Source organism: Oncorhynchus gorbuscha, linkage group LG16 (genome assembly GCF_021184085.1).
Source record: "Oncorhynchus gorbuscha isolate QuinsamMale2020 ecotype Even-year linkage group LG16, OgorEven_v1.0, whole genome shotgun sequence".
NCBI lineage: Eukaryota > Metazoa > Chordata > Actinopteri > Salmoniformes > Salmonidae > Oncorhynchus > Oncorhynchus gorbuscha.
The window spans coordinates 48,157,073-48,171,173 of record NC_060188.1 but is presented as its reverse complement, the minus strand read 5'-3'; positions in this window follow the sequence as shown (position 1 = coordinate 48,171,173).

Here is a 14,101-nt window from a genome sequence, read left to right as displayed (position 1 = left end):
CCTCCCACCAGAACAGAAACCTCGTACGGTAAAAGTTGAATACCCCTGTTGTAAAGCATGAACCTGCAGGATAAAGTCATTGCTTTGATGTTTTCAGAGAATGACAGGATGTTGTCTAGGGTCACGCCAAGGTTTATATACTCTGGGAGGGGGACACCGTGGAGTTGTCAACCATGATGTAGAGGTCTTGGAGCGGGCAGGCCTTCCCCGGGAGGAAGAGCAGCTCCGTCTTGTAGAGGTTGAGCTTGAGGTGGTGGGCCAACAGCCAAGCTGAGATATCTGCCAGGCACGCAGAGATGCGTCGCCACCTGGGTGGCAGAAGGGGGAAAGGAGAAAAGTAGTTGTGTCATCCGTATAGCAATGATAGGAGAGACCATGTGAGGATATGATGGCGCATAGTGACTTGGTTTATAGAGCGAAGAGGAGAGGGCCTAGAACCGAGCCCTATGGGACACCAGTAGCGAGAGTACGTGGTGCACACACAGATCCTCTCCACATCACCTGGTAGGAGTGGCCTGCCAGGTGGGATGCAATCAAAGAGTGTGCAGAGCCGGAGACGACCAGCCCTGAGAGGGTTGAGAGGAGGCAGCGTATAGAGGAGAGCGAGTCAGCTTTGGCATTGCGGAGAGCCTCCATGACAGAGGAGAGCAGTCTCAGTTGAGTGACCTATCTTGAAGCCTAGGGAAGATGTAAGGGGGAATCAAAATCATGCAGCCAGATACTGAAAAGTTTTTTAAAGTTACCTACTAGGTTAGGATAGCAGTCATTATTACATCCATAATTAACAAGTAGTTATGTCATGTTACTTGTGTAATGTCATAAGGGCATTAATTAAGAATATTCTACACATTGCTCTGTGAGTCTTTGACATCAGACTCTCTCAACTGCCATCTCAATGAACAAAAAATGTCTAAATTCCTCAAAAAGAGATGGACTAGTTGTTTTGAGGTAACATGGTGACACTTATGACAACATTTTGGCACACATTTAAACTTTCACTAACTTTCCTGTGTTTTTAATATATTTTTAAAGATAGCATAAGTAGAAAATCATCTTCTGTCCCATCTATAAACTATCTTACTAATTTATTTGTATATTTTCCAAGTAGAACAAAAGCTATTGAAACTTGCTGGATTTTATAGGCTGGTTTCACAGACACAGATTAAGCTTTGTCCAGGGCCCGTATCCACAAAGAGTGGATACTCTCAGAGTAGGAATGCTGATCAAGGGTCTGTCCACATAACCTTAATCATAATAATAATAATTACACTTCTATAGCGCTATGCATAAGATCTCAAAGCGCTTCAAGAGCAAAAAACAAATAAGCAATATATCATGACAGGTCAACCAATAGAGGCAGAGTCTTTGAAAGCTGCATCCTCCGAAGATGGGGAGGGTCAGTTCATGGCTTGAGCAGAGAGAGCTGGTCAGAGGATGGTAAATGATGGTGATTGAGTCTGCTGATGATGTTGTAGAGGGCAAGTCTGGGAACCAACATGAGTCTTAGAATGGAAGAGGAGAAATCAAGTGGCTCTATGTAGCACCCACTTGGGTGATGCCTCAGCAGCTCTGGGCGCCAGAAAACTCACCACACAAAGTGAGTGGTGAATCGTGGGCAGTCATCCTCACTACCCGCCCTCTGCCTCAGCACTGCTGCATTCCTCTCTCTCCCATTCCTCTCACATTTCAGCCTACTCCTCAAATTATGTTCTCAGAAGATCAGGAATTGGCAGCCAGGTGAAATCATTTTTTTTTTACTGTGTACAGATGCATTTTTTCAAACAAAAACATTAGCCAGCTAGCTAGCCATGACAAAAGTGTTAACCTGTTAGTCAATCTGAAAATCTGTGTCTCAAAAACATCAGATATATGCTATAAAAACTCAATGTTAAACAGACCTGCTGTTTTCAAGCCTCTAGAGACAGCAAGAGCGGTAGAGATACTCTCAATGATCGGCTATGAAAAGCGAACTGACATTTACTCCTGAGGTGCTGACCTGTTGCACCCTCAACAACTACTGTGATTATTATTATTTGACAATGCTGGTCATTTATGAACATTTGAACATCTTGCCATTTTCTGTTATAATCTCCACCCGGCATAGTCAGATGAGGACTGGCCACCCCTCATAGCCTGGTTCCTCTCTAGATTTCTTCCTAGGTTTTGGACTTACTAAGGAGTTTTTCGTAGCCACCGTGCTTATACATCTGCATTGCTTGCTGTTTAGGGGTTTTAAGCTGGGTTTCTGTACAGCACTTTGAGATATCAGCTGATCTAAGAAGGGCTATATAAATACATCTGATTTGAATTTTATTTGAATGTTATCAAAAACAAAAAAGCTGATTAAAAATCAGCAATTAAAAACACCTACAAAATAACTAAATATGTACACATTACTATGAGTTCTGTGCTTATGCTGCTACTAGGGCACCATGCAAACTATATAACAGCTATTATTATCTAAAAGGCTAAACTGATTTTAGATCAGCATTCCTACTCTTAGATGCTTTGTGGATACAGACCAGGATTAAAAAACCTTCTCATTGGAGATTCTCCATTGAAAGTTTTGTAATCCAGAGCTTTGTTCGAATACCCATACTAACATACTGTATACTACATACTTAATGAGTATATACTACATACTATGTAATATTAGTTCATTTTAATGTACTGTAAACAAACAGTATCATTTCAGTTGAGCATACTAGCTCTTTGCCAGTCTACCGGAACTTGATGTTGTTGCTATGCAACCTCTTGCTAGCTAGTTAGTATAACAACTGACAAAATTGTGTTCTTAAATTCAATCTGAAGTGCCAAATTCCGCTCGTAAATTCAGACCCAGCTAGCACAGTGGATCTAGGCCGATTCCGGCTGAGAGTTGGGGCACTAGGCTAAGAGTCAGACTCCGCCGAAGTCATGTGGCCCGAGTCTGGGCCACCTTCGGCAGTATTACTTAAAGCTAGGTTGCTGGGATTGGGCTCTGGCTGATTCCGGTGTGAGTTATCTGCCCCAAATGTATTACTTGAGGCTCGGGCCGACTGGGGCTATTCTCTGGCAGATGATTACACGGGCTGCTTTATATAACAAACATTTAATTATTTATTTTTCCATATTTTCTCATTGTTTCTGTAATCAACAAAATACAATTAACAATTAAATTAAATTCTTTAAGAGTCCTGTGTAGTATTTAAGTATGTTGATACTACGTGCAAGACAATTGATAAGCATCAAAAACTTTGTAGATGGAGCCTCCTGAGTGGTGCAGCAATCTAAGACACTACAATGCAGTGCAAATTGTGTTGCGACAGATGCTGGTTCGAGACCCGTGCCGGCCGCACCCAGGAGACCCATTTGGCCTAGCGTCGTCCGAGTTTGGGGAGGGTTTGGCCGGGATGGCCTTGTCCCATCGCCCTGTGGCGGCCACGCGCACGCACGGTAACATGGTCACCAGGTGTATGGTGTTTCCTCCGACACAAAATGTCTTTTGTGGATGTGTATAATAGTCATATTTAAAATTACTAAATCGGGTCATTTTGTATACATTTATTCAAATTTGCATTGGGCCGCTTCTGGGGGGATTCTGGTAAGATGCCGGCAAAGTCAGCTGAATTCGGGTAGACGGAAACGGCTTGGGCCGATACTGGCAGTCATTCATTTTGATTCTGGGCCGAGTCCGATACTTGATTCCAGGCCGATTCAATCAGTTCTGACCCCCGAAAGAGGGCAGCTTCTGTGACGATTCCTTATTGCTAGCTGGGGAACGTTGTCAGATTGTCTGTTTGTAAATTCAGAGTGTTTCGCTCTCGGAGCGCACACTGGACGCCCCGGCCAAGGAGTAGGGTTGATTTGAGTGTTCTGATCTTACAATGGCAGTCAAGCTAATGCTGGCTAGCTTGCTAGCTACTTCCAGACACAAATGAGACCCCTCTGACCATTTTACTCGCCCTAGCAGAGCTGGTTAGGCAGTTGTCATGCTATCCAGAGTGTTGATGATTAACTGTGTCGCTGGAATCAATTGAATTGCGCTTTTTTGCAGACATTTACTGACACCGCCCATATTCACCTGGTGTTGAGTGCTCTGAAATCGGAGTAGATAGCCAGTGCAAATTTATGAAAGCACCCGAATATTGATTGAAAACGCACAATGACTATACCATTTAGCTAAGCTAAGAATGACGGGAATAATCAAGTTAATAAACGATGGGTAGTTAGTTAGATAGCCTATAGTTAATATACTGGCAAGTTTGATGTATAAGTAGCCAACTAAGTTAGGTAGCTAGCTAACAACATACCGGTACATACTGCTGTAATGATATGCTATGTGGTTCATAAGTATAGCGTAGCTAACAAATTATTGGCCAACATAACGTGTACGGTAACTTATTTGAAACGTCATTACATTCCTCAACATTTTCTTAACATTTGTCATAATTAGTTAAAGCACTGAATTTGTATCCGCTCTCGTACTTCGGCTGCATATTTTCCGCCATTTTCTTCAAATCTGAAAACGATGTGAAGCAACGCCCATTTCCTTAACAATTGCATTATGGGCCCTAAAGTACGGAAATAGTGTCCTCTGTGTGTATACTTCATATTTTGGTGAAATTAGTACGACATCCGAGAACTTTTGGCATACTAACTATATCCATACTATGACCAATAAGCTTACTATATTTTCAATTCACGTCACAAATAGTATGGTTATTGCAGTTTGTATGCGTATTCAAACACAACTCAGGACTATGTGTTTGTGCCTTTTGTCGTGACTTTACTTTCATTGATCTGTGGGTGGGGTTATATCCTTCCTGTTTGGCCCTGTCCGGGGGTGTCCTCGGATGGGGCCACAGTGTCTCCTGACCCCTCCTGTCTCAGCCTCCAGTATTTATGCTGCAGTAGTTTGTGTCGGGGGGCTAGGGTCAGTTTGTTATATCTGGAGTACCTCTCCTGTCCTATTCGGTGTCCTGTGTGAATCTAAGTGTGCGTTCTCTAATTCTCTCCTTCTCTCTTTCTTTCTCTCTCTCGGAGGACCTGAGCCCTAGGACCATGCCCCAGGACTACCTGACATGATGACTCCTTGCTGTGATTGCGTCATCTGTGGACCTATTGGGGCAGTAAGCAAATTGAAGTGGGTCTAGGGTGTCAGGTAGGGTGGCGGTGATATGATCCTTGCCTAGTCTCTCAAAGCACTTCATGATGACGGGAGTGAGTGCTACAGGGCGATAGTCGTTTAGCTCAGTTACCTTAGCTTTCTTGGGAACAGGAACAATGGTGGCCCTCTTGAAGCATGCGGTAACAATAGACTGCGATAGGGATTGATTGAATATGCCCATAAACGCACCAGCCAGCTGATCTGCGCATGCTCCGAGGATGCGGCTAGGGATGCCGTCTGGGCCGGCAGCCTTGCGAGGGTTAACACGTTTAAATGTTTTACCCACGTTGGCTGTGGTGAAGGAGAGCCCGCAGGTTTTGGTAGCAGGCCGTGTCAGTGGCACTGTATTGTCCTCAAAGCGAGCAAAGAAGTTGTTTAGTTGGTCTGAGAGCAAGACATCGGTGTCCGCGACGGGGCTGGTTTTCTCTTTGTAGTCCGTGATTGACTGTAGACCCCGCCACATACATCTCATGTCTGAGCCACTGAATTGTGACTCTACTTTGTCTCTATACTGACTCTCAGCTTGTTTGATTACCTTGCAGAGGGAATACCTACGCTGTTCGTATTCGGTTATGTTTCCGGTCGCCTTGCCATGATTAAAAGCGTTTTCAGTTTTGAACGAATGCTGCCATCAATCCCACGGTTTCTGGTTGGGGAAGGTTTTAATATTCCCTGTGTGTACCACATCACCGATGCACTTGCTAATAAACTCGCTCACCGAGTCAACGTATACATCAATGATCGAAGCAATCTTGAAGCGTGGAACCGGATTGGTCAGACCAGCATTCAACAGAACTGAGCATGGGTGTTTCCTATTTTAGTTTCTGTCTATAGACTGGGAGCAACAAAATGGAGTCGTGGTCAGATTTGCCAAAAGGAGGGCGAGGGATGGCTTTGTATGTGCCGTGGAAATTAAAGTAGCAATGGTCCAGAGTTTTACCAGCCCGGGTCGCACATTCAATATGCTGATAAAATTTAAGGAGCCTTGTTTTCAGATTAGCCTTGTTTTCAGATTAGCCTTGTTAAAATCCCCAGCTACAATAAATGCAGCCTCAGGATATGTGGTTTCCAGTTTACATGGAATCCAATGAAGTTCTTTCAGGGCCGTCGAGGTGTCTGCTTGGGGGGGGGGGGGATATACACGACTGTGATTATAATCGAAGAGAATTCTCCTGGTAGGTAATGCGGTCGGCATTTGATCGTAAGGAATTCTAGGTCAGGTGAACAAAAGGACTTGAGTTCCTGTATGTTGTTATGATCACACCATGACTCGTTAGTCATAAGGCATACACCCCCGCCCTTCTTCTTACCAGAGAGATGTTTGTTTCTGTCGGTCGCAATGCGTGAAGAAACCGGGTGGCTGTACCACTCCCCTCCCATCCCGTCCTCTCCTATCTCTGTGTCAGCACTAATAGCCTCCTGACGAGGGGCAGGGGACATATTTTAACGGAGCTTAATGCTAGAAAATGACATTTTACTCAATTAATGCCTCATCATCTCCAACAGACATAGTGGGCAGAAGATCGGTTCCCGTTCCGGTATTCCAGATGATAGAAGTTGCCTCTCACTGTTGATCCAGAATCAGATATATTTCATCCTCCTAATAGTTACTGCTAGGTTTGGTGGTAGGATAATCTGATCCTATATCGGAGGTTAGGGCCAACCTTTACATTACCACAAGCTGAAAGGTAGTGATTGGTTTGAATTTACATAATCCGTAGTATGCATTCGTAAGTGTAACAGAGGTGGTTCTGAAACATGCTCGGTGGTAAGTAACCTTGCCTGAGACCTACATTGGCTTCCCAAGCGAATGCATAGGCTTTAGCTCAACAATGGAACATAGAAGACTACAGATGTATGAGAGAATTGTGGCATACACAGTGTACAAAGCATTAGGAACACATCAGAACAGCCTCAATTCATCGGGGCATGGACTCTGCAAGGTGTCGAAAGCGTTCCACAGGGATTCTGACCCATATTGATTCTATTTTTTTTAAATGTTACCTTTATTTAACTAGGCAAGTCAGTTTCGAACAAATTCTTATTTTCAATGACTGCCTAGGGTCAGAATGACAGATTTGTACCTTGTCAGCTCAGGGATTTGAACTTACAACCTTTCGGTCACTAGTCCAACGCTCTAACCACTAGGATACCCTGCAGCCCCAAAGCTTCCAACAGTTGTGTCAAGTTGGCTGAATGTCTTTTGGGTGGTGGACCATTCTTGAAACACACAGGAAACTGTTCAGTGTGAAAAACCCAGCAGCATTGCAGTTCTTGACACACTCATACCGGTGCGCCTGGCAAATAAAATAAAATTGTATTTGTCACATGCGCTGAATACAACAAGTGTCGACTTTTCCGTGAAATGCTTACTTACGAGCCCTTCAACAACAATGCAGTTAAAAAGTATGACAATTAATAGATACAAATAATATAGTAAAACAATAAAATAACAATGATGAGGCTATATACAGGCTACATACGAAGAGTACAGGTACCTAATCAATGATGAGGCTATATACAGGCTACAAACGAAGAGTACAGGTACCTAATCAATGATGAGGCTATATACAGGCTACATACGAAGAGTACAGGTACCTAATCAATGATGAGGCTATATACAGGCTACAAACGAAGAGTACAGGTACCTAATCAATGATGAGGCTATATACAGGCTACATACGAAGAGTACAGGTACCTAATCAATGATGAGGCTATATACAGGCTACATACAAAGAGTACAGGTACCTAATCTGTGTACTAGGGGGTGAATAGCAGAAAGTCCATGTAGCCATTTAATGAACTGTTCAGCAGTATTCTGACTTTGTGGTAGAAGCTGTTCAGGAGCCTTTTGGTCCCAGACTTGGTGCTCTGGTACCACTTGCCGTGCAGTAGCAGAGAGAACAGACTGTGACTTGGGTGGCTGGAGTCTTTTTAGGGCCATCCTTTGACACTGCCTGGTATAGAGGTCCTGGATGACTGAGAGCTTGGCCCCAGTGATGTACTGGGCCGTACGCTCTACCCTCTGTAGCGCCTTGCAGTCGAATGCCAAGCAGTTGCCATACGAAGACGTGATGCAGCCAGTCAAGATTCTCCCAATGGTGCAGCTGTATAACTTTTTGAGGATCTGAGGGCCCATGCACCTACTACCATACCCTGTTCAAAAGCACTTACATATTTTGCTTGCCCCTTTCACCCTCTGAATGGCACACATACACAATCCATGTCTCAATTGTCTCAAGGCTTACAAATCCTTCTTTAACCGGTCTCCTCCCCTTCATCTACACTGATTGAAGTGGATTTAACAAGTGACTTCAATAAGGGATCATAGCTCTCACCTGGTTTCACCTGGTCAGTCTAATGTTTTGTAAACTAACAGTACAAATCCCTCCATAAGAGCCCTTGATTTGCTTTTCATTCCATCACTGACTTCGCAAGCTGCGGAACATCCCATGAATTCATTCCCGTTATAGAGACTGTGAGTAGATATTGAGAGGGTACTTGGATTAGAAAGGATACATTTTCTGCACCATATAGGTACAACTGGCAGCCGGAATCGCTTTCAGAATATCATGCACTAGAATTAGCACGCGCAACACACACACACACACACGTCTTTCTGCACAATAGTTACTGTAAAAAGGTGCTGCTAGCATCTGGAATCCCTTAGAGAATATCAAGCCTTACCATTAGCACAACAAACAAGTATCTCCCAGTTGCAGAAGCATCCAAACAATGCGGTGGCTGCACGAAGCCTGGGGTTAAGTGCTAGCGCCATGTGCCGGGGAAGAGAGAGACAGGCGTGAACACGAACATACAGAAGCAGCCAGGAGAGAGAGAGTCGCGTTGAAGCTAATCGCATTAGTACAGTAGTACAAGCATTTCGCATTCCTTCCAACTTATTCCCCCGTAACAATAGCAGAGAATGAGATTAATTTTTAGGGGTGATGGCAAGGGAGACGGAGAGAGAGAAAGAGAGTGTTCCAGAACATGTGGGTCTCTGACCTCCTTCTGCCCCCAGCATGGCAGTACAGTCACACACACACTTTTCTCTGTTGTGAAGGAACCCTCTAAAGCTGGCTAGAAATTTCATCGCTCTTCTTTGTATAATTTTTTCTTATTTTCTTATTTCCCAATAATTTTCTTATAAGGCATGTGTCCAGCACGCAATATTCTTCATAAAGAATTCTAATTCCAAGGCTAGGGTTTAAGGTTAGGGATAAGACAATCAGAATACTTTTTTTCTCCCCAAAATAGTTCCGTCTCACGATTCGAGCATGAAACATTCAATGTGCTGCGTGGCTATAATGACAAAAAACAGATTCCATGGAATCGAAGAGTGGACTTTGGCACAGATGGGACTCCATCTATGGCAGGATGGCAGGCAGTACTGTGCACTCTAGTTATGAATGAGTCTCTGGCTTCAAAAGAGCTGAGCACAGAACTCTGAGATATACTGCAGCAGGTAACTTCATTGTAATCTCCATTAAACCCCATCCACTGTGCAAAACGATATATTTTTTTTCTCATGGTTGGGGGTCGCAAACATTTTCAGATGGGGTTATGGAACAAAAAAGTTTGGATTAGCTAACATTTTAGCAAAATAGTTTAAAAGTTGTAAGTAGTTGCAAAATTGCTCAAATGCTAAAGTTGTCCATCATGTGATTCAAACTTTTGGGTTGCTAGACCTTCCTTTTAAATGCCCACCCATCCTCCCTGACCGACCAACCTCCCACCTATTGTTTCTGTCTTAAGTATCCTACTGCCTTCATGTGTGATTGAAATGCACTTTTATAAGAATAGTGTGGCGGCCATTTTTTTTTCTGCTTGTCTGTCTCTGTCACAATATATTTTTCACAATAACTTGTGATAGTGAGTTGGTGTACCACAATTCAGCTTTTAGCTGCTAATGTGTACAAGATTACCTATAAACATTCTTGCATGCGTGTGTTTGTAGTTGACACTGTACTGGGTGTGCGTCCCAAATAGCATCATATTCCCTATACAGTGTAGTGCACTACTTTCGACCAGAACCTCATGGGCCTTGGTCAAAAGTAGGGCAATATGTAGGGAATAGGGTGACATTTGAGAAGCACAGAGGTGTTTGAGTGGGAAGAAGTATTAGTGAGTGTGTTCCCCACCTGTGTGGCAGGGGCAGCTGCGGGGGTAAAGTGATGATCCATTAACCTGTGAAGAGCTATTGTTGTATCTGTCTCTGAGCTCCCCATTGGTAGAAAGGATCAATTGAGGCCATGCCTATAACCAGACAAATGAGACAGTCTGTCAAACGTGTGTATATGTGTGTGTGTGCCTGCGTGAGTAAGTGACTGAGTATGTGGATTCGTGAATGAGTGCATGCATGTGTGTGATGAGTGCAGGTGTTCTGTCGTAGGGGCAGTGGCCTCACCTGGGCTGAGGATTGCTCTTCAGGAGCCCCTGCCTTCACCACTTGGAGTGAGGGCTCAGGTGTTACATCAACTGATGACACACCTTTTCCATAGCACCCAGAGGCAGAGAGAGAACATTTAGAAGTGTGTCGGAGCATGTGATGGAAAAGGTTATTGTGTGAAGAGACTTTTGTCTTTTGTGTCATAAATAATACTTGGTTCCTGACTGTGCTTGGTAAAGATATGGGGGGGACAACATGACCCCCTCCTTAGGACCATTTGGCAGAATGCCCAGATTATGTTTTATATGTTAAAATAGGAGACAGTGCCAGACACATGCAGGAACCAACCTATGAACCATGCAAATATAACCGGTCTGTTTAAGAAGTATACTGTATAAGAGAACTAACGGGATTCCCCAACAGAGCTCACTTCAGACTGATACTTTATGTATCCATTTTTGACTGACCTCTCCAGCTTGCTGTTCATAAACATTGATTAATTTAAGATTGACTTCAGGTGTCCCTAGAGGTAATTTCCACAACCAGCGATTGAGAGTGAGTGATGTTATTGGACCTTCCTTTTCATAACATCCTTGACTTGTAGCCCAACATGTTTTCTTTCCATGTCTGTTGCCAGAGCATATATTGACTGGGCCTGTATTGATCCCTGAGGCGCCCCTCTGTCTTGACTGGTTCTGAAGAGGATTTACACACAGCCCAGCTAGCACATTTGGTTCCTTGGGAGTTCTGGGAACGTACATTTTTGGTTTACGATTGGTTCGGAGAACAAAGCCATAAGTTTCCTGACTGGTAAAACAATGTTTTTTTAAACATTCTGAGAACAGAAGTGAAAATTGCACCTATTCTGGGAACATTAATCTTTAGGTTGCAGGGACGTTCTGTGAACATTTTACTCTGGTTGAAATAACATTCTAAGAAGAGAAATGATAGGTTTAGGTTTTTGAATAACTTCCTTAACTTTCACTGAACGTTTCAATAAGACTTAATAACAGTCCTAGCTTAGGTTTACTATTTTGAAATCCAGGCACAGATAAAACATGGAAATGAATTTGCTTAGGCATTAATTATGCAAACACATTTGATTGATATTATAACCTATGATCTTCTGTTCTCTATCCATGGAATTAGTCCACAGTGCCACCAGGATGGAACTAGCATGCCATGTTTTTTTTTAAACTCAAACAAAGCTCTTCAGCTTAGTCTATTCAAACAGATCCCATTACAAAGGAAACAAATCACTTGTTAAGATTAGTGGGCGCTGCCAACACACCTAACAAGATAGAGGATAGCGAGTTTTGTTGACGCTGAGAACAGAATGTACAGTGCCTTCAGAAATTATTCACAACCCTAGACTTTTTCCACATTTTGTTATGTTACAGCCTGAATTCAAAATTGATTACATTTAGATTTGTCACCAGCCTACACACAATACCACATCATGTGAAAGTGGAATGATCAACCCATTTGTTATGGCAAGCCTAAATAAGTTCAGGAGTAAACATGTGCTTAACAAGTCACAAAAATTCACTCTGTGTGCAATAATTATTTTTTAATGACTACCTCATCTCTGTACCCTACACCTACAATGATCTGTAAGGTTACAAAGTCAAGCAGTGCATTTTTAACACAGATTCAACTACAAAGACCAGGGAGGTTTTCCTTGCAAAGAAGCAATTAACATTTTGTCCTGAATAAAGTGTTATGTTCAGGGAAAATCCAACAAAACACATTACTGGTAATCAGTGCGCTGAAAATTTGGAAGCTAGTACAGGGAGTGAGTGTTTAAAAAAAAAAAAAAAAAAGAACAACGCACCGACATGAAACAGAGTCAATAACACCTGAGGAAAGAACCAAGGGTAGTGACGGATATAGGGAAGATAATCACAGAGATTGAGTCCAGGTGAGTGTCATGAGGCGCTGGTGCGCTTGCCGATGGTGTCAGGTGTGCCGGATAATCAGCAGCCTGATGACCTAGAGGTCAAAGAGGGAGTATATGTGACAATACCCACTCCCCGACGTGCGGCTTCGGCCGCAGGACGCCTACAAAGGAGACGAACCCCGGGATCAAAAGCGGATGGTCCCTGATGCTTTTCCTGGAGAGAAGTGGCTTCTTTGCTGCCATTCTTGACACCAGGCCATCCTCCAAAAGTCTTCACCTCACTGTGCTTGCAGATGGACTCACACCTGCCTGCTGCAATTCCTGAGCAAGCTCTGTACTGGTGGTGCCCCGATCCCGCAGCTGAATCAACTTTAGGAGATGGTCCTGGCGCTTGCTGGACTTTCTTGGGTGCCCCGAAGCCTTCTTCACAACAATTGAACAGCTCTCCTTGAAGTTCTTGATGATTCGATATTTTTTTTTTAATGCAAAGCAATGATGACGGCACGTGTTTCCTTGCAGGTAACAATGGTTGACAGAGGAAGAACAATTATTCCAAGCACCCTCCTTTTGAAGCTCCCAGTCTGTTTTTTGAACTCAATCAGCATGACAGAGTGATCTCCAGCCTTGTCCTCGTCAACACTCACAACTGTGTTAACGAGAGAATCACTGACTAAATGTAAATGTAAATGATGTCAGCTGGTCCTTTTGTGGCAGGGCTGAAATGCAGTGGAAATGTTTTTGGGGGATTTAGTTCATTTGCATGGCAAAGAGGGACTTTGCAATAAATTACAATTCATCTGATCACTCTTCATAACATTCTGGAGTATATGCAAATTGCCATCATACAAACAGAGGCAGCAGACTTTGTGAAAATGAATGTGTCTTTCTCAAAACTTGTGGCCACGACTGTATGGACTGACACTGGAGAAGAGAAGCAGGTACAGGGAGTTGGCCATTTAATGTGGGACAGACATTGATCATCGTCAGAACCAGGTAACAAAATGACAAACGAACATTAATCCTGAAGTGGTGAACAGAGCTAGGGAACAGACAGATATAGGGGAGGAAATGGCACAGGTGATTGAGTCCAGGTGAGTCCAATAATTGCTGATGCGTGTGAAGGGGGAAGGCAGGTGTGCGTAATGATAGTGGCAGGAGTGCGTAATGCTGGGGAGCGTGAAAGAGGGTTTAATTGTGTAAGAATGTTTTGAAGTATGAAATTACCAATTAAAAGTAAACCTGTGACAACTCGATTAAGCTTTTGAATATGTAAAACTGCATAATCACACATTGAAGTGCAGAAACAATACATGAATCGATTCACACACGTGGACACACCCCTCATCAATTCACACACACACACACACACACACACACACACACACACACACACACACACACACACACACACACACACACACACACACACACACACACACACACACACACACACACACACACACGGAAGTAGTTAAGTCATCAGGAACAGCAACCGTGTGCTATAATGTCCTCTGACAGCTGACACATGGGCTATACTCGTACAATGCTGTAACTTTCAACATTTGTTAGCGGTTGTGTGAATAGGACGCTCTGGCAGGAACAGCATATTTGTCATCCATGTCATAAGTCTACTATCACGGAACACTGGCCGCATGCCTACTTT